Genomic DNA, 9,082 nt, shown 5'->3' on the forward strand with positions numbered 1-9,082 from the left:
CCTGTTTCCATACTGTAGAGAATCTAATCTAATCTAAAAGGTCAAATCAGTGACTCACTGCTCCTGACTCTGATCCCTGGTTCAAGCTCCTGCCCTTCAAGTTGCTGCTGCTGCTGACAAACAGAATATCCTATGCCAACTCAAGAGTACTGCGGGATTTTCCAACACCCAGATCATTAGAATGTTCTTTCTCATGCAGAAAAAAAGAATATTAAACAATTTTTTCCCATGTGCATCCAGGGAGGGAAGATTTGGAAGACCCAGAAGGAGGGATACTGGATCCAACCCAACCTCAGTTCCCAAAACCTTTGCCAAAGCACTCACTATATCATCCCAATATTGTGGCATGCCCACAAACAGTGAGAAAGAGTGCCTACCTCCATTTTGCATTTGGGGCACATTGGGGAAACCCTATGTTGAACTCAGCAAGCTGTTCTGGTGCCAAGTGGGCCCTATGAAGTACCTTCAGTTGAATAGCCTGAGTCCTGTTACAAATCGAGATCTTCCTAACATTTTCCCAGATGTCCACCCACATCTCTAAGGAGATTTGCACCCCTAATTCTTGAGTGAAGGTTTTATATAGCCGCTCCATGTCCTCCGACACATTCCTACCTTGCACGTGATAGAGAGTGCTAACCGAGGGGGTGCCCGCTGACCAGAGCACTCTCTTCTCCATGTCCGATTTGTAAGGATTGACCATCAATGTGGTCTTTTTTTGTACAAAGTCTCTAACTTGGAAGTAACAAAAGAGATCCTTCCTAGGTAGCTCGAACTTCTGACTCAGCTATTCAAAGGACACTCAAATAATCTCTATTTCGCAAAAGAGATTTCCCTCTTTGCTGTTTGGGTAAGTGAAGCATTCAAAGTAGCCCTGAGGGCTGTAATCACTGTAATTTAGTTATAGATGGCCTATCAAAGTATGCTAACTCAGCTGCCTTCAGACGAGTCTTGAGCAGACGTTGCTGCTCTCCCATCTGTCGTTTCCGGGTCACAGAGTAAGAAATAATCAGACCACACGCTCGGGCCTTGACAGTCTCCCACATCACCGATGGGTTCCTGGTTGTACCTGAATTGATATCCCAAAAAATTTTAAATTCCTGCAAAAAAAATTCTATAAACTTCTTTCAGAAGGAAAGAGCCCATACGCCAGTGCAGGGAAACCGCCCCACCACCTCCATGTACACTGCCGCATGATTCGAAGTGGCAAAATTCCCTATTCTGCAGGACAGTACCAAGTTCAAAAAAGCTGATGGGACCAAAGACATGTCAATTCTGGTCTGGCACTTATATGGATTAGAGTAGAAGGCAAAATCCCTACCTTCGGGGTGAAGACATTTCCATACATCCACCAACCCCAACTCCCTGTTCAAGTCTACCAACTGCCTAGATTACGGTGACATACCCACAAGACCCCAAGGTATCCTACGCACCTCGGAGTCAATAATGCGGTTAAACTCTCCCCCTATATATGAATGACATGCCCCAAGGGCCATCAGTCTAGTGAGTTTATCTATTACGAATTTAAAGGGATGTGTCGGGGGGGCAATATTCATTCAGAATCCCATACTCCTCTCCATGTATTAAAGCTTTAAGTATGATGAACTGCCTGGACTCATCTTTAATTTGGCCTAGCATTTGAAATGGGACGTTCTTCTGGCTGAGAATAGCCGCTCCTTTACTTTTTGAGATAAAAGATGAGAAAAATACTGAGCCGAATCTTCCCTGTTGCAACTTCAAATGCTCCTTATCGGTTAAGTGTGTCTCTTGTAATAAGGCTACGTCAACCCTCTCTTTTCTAAGGCTTGACAGTATCTTTTTTTCTCTTGATTGGTGAGTGACACCCCTTAACTGTCCAGGTTCACCATTTAAGTGAATGGCTAGCCATGATCATCTGCAACAGTCTGAGACACCCCGGGAGGAAGATCCCAATCATAGCACATTGAGTGAGAAACATAAACAGTTCACGCAGGTTTAAAAATGCATCTTCTAAAACTACTAAATCAAAACTACTAACAACTACTTTTGCAACATAACAACATAAAACATAACTGAACGGAGACTTTCCCACTTGTCCACAGGGGACGCTCATACCAACCGATAATCCCACCATGACTCCTAGCTGGAGCCATATCCCTACCCCAGACACCACAAAGTAAGAAAAACAAATACCAATATCATATGACAAGAAAGTAAAAAGTGGGTACCCAACCCTAGGCACTCCAGGCAGAACAATAACACAAAAAAAATTATATAAAATTGTAATCCTGACACATATTAAAGGAGAAACCAAGATCACCCACCCCCCCCCCTTCAATAACCAGGTAAACCAGGCATATTACATACAAAAATCGGAGGGTGGGAAGGGGTAGAATAAAATAATTATCCATATAATTCAGGACAATCAGACTATTTTAGAGCATCCAAGAAGTCCTTTGCCTTTTCCGGTGAATCAAAGTTGAACATGGAACCTCTGTGGCTGAACAGCAGTATTATCAGATGTCACACGGAATACTGAATGTTCAGGTCCCTCAGCCACTTTTTTACCTCAAAGGCCTTCCTCTTGCAAATCACAACTGGGAAGAAGTCCTGAAAAAGCATAATTTTGATCCTTGATATACCATAGCCTCGCAGTTCTCCAGAGGTTTCCAGCATTATTTGTTTGTCTCTATAGTGCTGGAGTCGCACTGGGACCAGGCGGGGGTGCTGGTCCGACCCGGGCCCTGAGACCCAGTGGGCCCTCTCAACCTGCACCCAACCTGCCTCAACCTCCAGCCTTGGAAACTGTGGGAGCCATTGCTCCAGAAAGTTGACAAGCTGGCCTTTTTCCTCCTGTTTGGGAAGCCCCAGCAACCGGATATTCTTCCGATGAATTCGATTTTCAAGGTCGTCGACCTGCTCCCCCAAGACCCGCACTCGGCATTCCCAGGCCTGAACCCGGCTGACTGAAGATTCAGCCACGGTCTCGGAAGCTACGGCCCATTGCTCCGCACCCCTCCCCCCCCCCCCACCCCGACACACTACTCGAGACTCTGAATCTCCAGGTCATGCCTCTGCAGCATGACCGACATCAATTCCCACCTGGCCTGAGTCTCCTGGTATCGATGCATCAATCTTCTCTGGGAGCTTTACAAACTCCGAGATCAAGCTCTGCTCTGCAGGTGAGCCGCCCAGGGCAGCCGCAGAGGCTGATGCCGCAGCCGTGGACGCGTCTGTTGCTGCAGGGGGTGTCCCTGCCTGATGCGAGCTCTATGGTCCTTGCCCCTTTATCATTTCTAAACCACACCAAACTGTTAAGAACTGGTACAAAATAGGTCTATGAGTCAGGAAAAAATATTTTTTATAACAAACTAAACTGTGAAGGGAGAGTGAGTGCCCTACTTCATCTGGGTTCTAGGGCAGAGCTCAGCAAAAGGAGACCTACTGGGTCGCCGCCATCTTGAATCCCCCAGCAGTCTATCTTTGATATTCTTCTGTAGGGAGTAGGTCCTCCAACAATTAGCTGACTGTCCTCATTGACATTCCAACACCTAATCACCCAAAAAGCTTCATACACATGCGATAACTGATCAATATCGCAGTGCATGTAAAATAAAGCCATTTATTATTGATTAGGAAAGATTTAGGAAGCATAGAATCGGGAAGGAAACTGCAGGGGATGAGCACATTAAAAATGTGGAGTTTATTCAAGGAAAAGCTCCTATGTGTCCTAAATAAGTATGTACCTCTCAGGCAGGGAGGAAGATATAGAACGCATGAGCCGTGGTTTACTAAGGAAGTGGAATCCCTGGTCAAGAAGAAGAAGAAGGCTTATGTTAGGACAAAATGTGAAAACTCAGGGCGCTTGAGGTTTACAAGGAAGTCAGCAAAGACCTAAAAAGAAAGCTCAGAAGAGAGAAGTTGAGACTTGAGAAGTTGTTGGCAGATAGGATCAGGGTTAACCCTAAGGCTTTCCATAGGTACGTCAGGAATAAAAGAATGATGACAGTTAAATTAGGGCCAATCAAGGATAATAGTGGGAAGTTGTGTGTGGAATCAGAGGAGACAGGGGAAGCACTAAATAAATATTTTTCGACAGTATTCACTACAGAAAATGAAAATGTTGGTGAGGAAGATACAGAGATACTTGCATCTAGACTAAAAGAGATTGAGGTTCACAAGGAAGAGGTATTAGAAATACTGCAGAGTGTGAAAATAGACAAGTCCCCTGGGCTGGATGGGATCTATCCTAGGATCCTCTGGGAAGCAAGGGAAGAGATTGCCGAGCCTTTGGCATTGATCTTCAAATCATCATTGTCTACAGGAATAGTGCCTGAGGACTGGAGGATAGCAACTGTGGTTCCCTTGTTCAAAAAGGGTAGTAGAGACAACTCTGGCAATTACAGACCAGTGAGTCTCACTTCAGTTGTTTGTAAAGTGTTGGAAAAGGTTATAAGAGATAGGATTTATAACCATCTAGAAAAGAATAATCTGATCAGGGACAGTCAGCACGGTTTTGTGAAGGGTAGGTCGTGCCTAACGAATCTTATTGAGTTTTTTGACAAAGTGTCAGGTAGATGAGAATAAACCGGTTGATGTGGTGTATATGGATTTCAGCAAGGCATTCGACAAGGCTCTCCACAGTAGGCTATTGTACAAAATGCGGAGGAATGGGATTGTGGGAGACATAGCAGTTTGTATCAGTAATTGGCTTGCTGAAAGAAAACAGGGGGTTGTAGTTGATGGAACATGTTAGTAGCGGTGTACCGCAAGGGTTGGTGTTGGGTCCACTGCTGTTCGACATTTTTATAAATGACCTGGATGAGGGCTTAGAAGGGTGGATTAGTAAATTTGCGGACGACACTAAGATTGGTGGAGTTGTTGATAGTGACGAAGGATGTAGTAGGTTGCAGAGAGACTTAGATAGGTGCAGAACTGGGCTGAGAGGTGGCAAATGGAGTTTAATATGGACACGTGTGAGGTGATACACTTTGGATGGAGTAATCGAAATGCAAAGTACTGGGCTAACGGTAAGATTCTTGGAAGTGCAGATGAGCAGAGAGATCTTGGTGTCCATGTATACAGATCCCTGAAAGTTGCCACCCAGATTGACAGGGTTGTTAAGAAGGCATACCGTGTTTTGGCCTTTATTAATAGAGGGATTGAGTTCCGGAACCAGCAGGTTATGCTGCAGCTGTACAAAGATGTGGTACGGCCACACTTGGAGTACAGTTTTGGTCACCGGATTATAAGAAGGATGTGGAAGCTTTGGAAAGGATGCAAAGGAGATTTACTAGAATGTTGCCTGGTATGGAAGGAATGTCTTACGAGGAAAGGCTGAGGATCTTGAGGCTGTTCTCGTTAGAGAGAAGAAGGTTGAGAGGTGACTTAATAGAGACATGCAAGATAATCAGAGGGTTAGATAGGGTGGACAGGGAGAACCTTTATCCAAGTATGGGGACAGCAAACAGGAGGGGACACAACTTTAAAGTGAGGGGAGATAGGTATAAGACAGATGTCAGTTTCTTTACTCAGAGAGTAGTAAGGGTATGGAATGCTTTGCCTGTAACGGTTGTAGATTCGCCAAGTTTAAGTGCATTTAAGTCGTCATTGGACAGGCATATGGACGTACATGGAATAGTGTTGGTGGGATGAGCTTCAGATTCGTATGACAGGGCGGCGCAACATCGAGGGCCGAAGGGCCTGTACTGCGCTGTAATGTTCTATGTGTGAGTTTAATCGTGTGGTTTGGGAAAGTCAGATTGGCAGATGTAGCCATGAGGGAGAATTCATACTGTGGAGATATTTGACTGGAGAGGGCAAAGTTAAAATATCACACAACACCAGATTATAGTCCAACAGGTTTATTTGGAAGCACTAACTTTGGAGTGCAGCTCCTTCATTGGGTAGCCAGTGGGGCAGGATCACAGGGCACAGAATTTATAGTAAAATAATTCATAGAGTGTTTATGTATTCATTCATGGGATTTGGGTGTTGCTGGCTGCGCCATCCCTAGTTGCTCCTTGAGAAGGTGGGGGTGAGCTGCCTTCTTGAACTGCTGCAGTCGAAGTGCTGTAGGTAGACCCACAATACTGTTAAGGTGGGAATTCCAGGATTTTGACCCAGTGACAGTGAAGGAACGGCGATATATTTCTGAGTCAGGATGGTGAGTGGCTTGGAGGGGAACTTGCAGGTGCTGGGGGTGTTCCAATGTATCTGCTGTCCTTATCCTTCTAGAAGCTGCTGGGGATCAAAAGGAGCAGCTCCATGCTGATCCTCCGTTCCTGTCTGATATGGGTGGCACGGTGGCACAGTGGTTAGCACTGCTGCCTCACAGCGCCAGAGACCCGGGTTCAATTCCCGCCTCAGGCGACTGACTGTGTGGAGTTTGCACATTCTCCCCGTGTCTGCGTGGGTTTCCTCCGGGTGCTCCAGTTTCCACCCACATTCCAAAGATGTGCAGGCCAGGTGATCTGGCCATGCTAAATTGTCCGTAGTTGCTAGGTACATTAGTCAGAGGGGCGTGGGTTACTCTTCGGAGGGTCGGTGTGGACTTGTAGGGATTCTAATCTATCACAATTTAATGATACTGTTCTAAATACTTGCAACATCCCCACAAACACCTCTTGGTAAACTCAAACACCGATTCTAAAGATGTGCAGGTCAGGTGAATTGGCCATGCTAAATTGCCTTCAGTGTTAGGTAAGGGGTAAATGTAGGGGTATGGGTGGGTTGCGCTTCGGCGGGTCGGTGGGGGACTTGTTGGGCCGAAGGGCCTGTTTCCACACTGTAATCTAATCTAATCTAATCTAATCTAATCTCTCCTGTAAGAATCGGTGTTTGAGTTTACCAAGAGGTGTTTGTGGGGATGTTGCAAGTATTTAGAACAGTATCATTAAATTGCGATAGATTAGAATCCCTACAGTATGGAAACAGGCCCTTCGGCCCAACAAGTCCACACCGACCCTCCGAAGAGTAACCCACGCCCCTCTGACTAATGTACCTAGCAACTACGGACAATTTAGCATGGCCAGATCACCTGGCCTGCACGTCTTTGGAATGGGGGAGGAAACCAGAGCACATGAAGGAAACCCACACAGATATGGGGAGAATGTGCAAACTCCATATAGACAGTCGCACAAGACTGGAATAGAACCTGGGACCCTGGCACTGTGAGGCAGCAGTGCTCACCACTGAGCCACCGTGCCACCCCATAGTAGAATCAATGGGGTTTTCAAATAGGTTAGGTTATTCTAAATACTGTTCTCTTTTGTTCGTGTTTCCTTCAGTAATCTGTAAATAAATTCTGTTCTGTGTAAAACTGAGTGGTTGGTCCAGCTGTATCGCTCCTGGAATATCCACCTACACCTGCTTAAAACAGCTAGAAAAGTTAGGGTCTGCGCTACCTTTTTGAAATGTTTTGAGGGGTCTTGCCTGGTCCATGACGGTATCAATCAAGCAGGTTGCTTTGTCCCGGATGGTGAAAAGCCTCTTGAGTGCACCAATCCAGGCCACTGGGGAGTATTTCACCCAACTCCTGACTTGTGCCTTGTAGATGATGGACAGGCTTTGGGAAGCTAGGAGATGAATTACTCACTGCAATATTTCTACCCTCTGACCTGCTCTTGCAGGCACTGTGTATATGTGGCAGGTCCACTTGATTTTCTGGTCATTGGTAATCCCCAGGATGTTGATAGTGAGGATTTGTGACAATTTCCAAGAACAATGCATTGTGGATTTAACCAGGGGTCAGGCTATTAGAGCTGAAAATGTGTTGCTGGAAAAGCGCAGCAGGTCAGGCAGCATCCAGGGAACAGGAGAATCGACGTTTCGGGCATAAACCCTTCTTCAGGAATGAGGAAAGTGTGTCCAGCAGGCTAAGATAAAAGGTAGGGAGGAGGGACTTGGGGGAGGGGCGTCGGAAATGCGATAGGTGGAAAGAGGTCAAGGTGAGGGTGATAGGTCAGACTGGGGTGGGAGCGGAGAGGTCAGGAAGAAGATTGCAGGTTAGGAAGGCGGTGCTGAGGTCGATGGATTTGACTGAGACAAGGTGGGGGGAGGGGAAATGAGGAAACTGGTGAAATCTGAGTTTGGGGGGTTTCTGGGCGGAAGATGAGGCGCTCTTCCTCCAACCGTCGTTTTGTTGTGGTCTGGCGATGGAGGAGTCCAAGGACCTGCATATCCTTGGTGGAGTGGGAGGGGGAGTTGAAGTGTTGAGCCACAGGGTGGTTGGGTTGGTTGGTCCGGGTGTCCCAAAGGTGTTCTCTGAAACGCTCCGCAAGTAGGCGGCCTGCCTCCCCAATATAGAGGAGGCCACATCGGGTGCAGAGGATGCAATAGATGATGTGTGTGGAGGTGCAGGTGAATTTGTGGCAGATATGGAAGTTTCCTTTGGGGCCTTTTGGGGGAGGTGACGGGGGAGGTGTGGGCGTAAGTCTTGCAGGGGAAGGTGCCGGGAGTGGAGGTTGGGTTGGTGGGGGGTGTGGACCTGACGAGGGAGTCACGGAGGGAGTGGTCTTTACGGAATGCTGATAGGGGAGGGGAGGGAAATATATCCTTGGTGGTGGGGTCCGTTTGGAGGTGGCGGAAATGACGACGGATGATACGCTCTCACCCTCACCTTGACCTCTTTCCACCTATCGCATTTCCGACGCCCCTCCCCCAAGTCCCTCCTCCCTACCTTTTATCTTAGCCTGCTGGACACACTTTCCTCATTCCTGAAGAAGGGCTTATGCCCGAAACGTCGATTCTCCTGTTCCCTGAATGCTGCCTGACCTGCTGCGCTTTTCCAGCAACACATTTTCAGCTCTGATCTCCAGCATCTGCAGACCTCACTTTCTCCGTCAGGCTATTAGAATCTAGTGATGCATATTGAAGCAGGTTTAATAAATTATCTTAGTAAAAGATCCCCAAGAAAACAGTGAGAGTGGGTGAGAAGAAGACTTGGAAGAGAAAGGGGGAGGAGCGAATGACTGTGGTCTCGGAACTCAATGACCAACCTTAGGAAGCCGAGTGCTGTGGGTTGGCAATAGCTGCACATTCTGTTCACTTAAACATAGAACATAGAACAGTACAGCACAGTACAGGCCCTTCGGCCCTCGATGTT

Source organism: Chiloscyllium plagiosum, unplaced genomic scaffold, assembly GCF_037043375.1.
Source record: "Chiloscyllium plagiosum isolate Xiang-an unplaced genomic scaffold, Cpla_swu_hap1 HiC_scaffold_13, whole genome shotgun sequence".
Lineage (NCBI taxonomy): Eukaryota > Metazoa > Chordata > Chondrichthyes > Orectolobiformes > Hemiscylliidae > Chiloscyllium > Chiloscyllium plagiosum.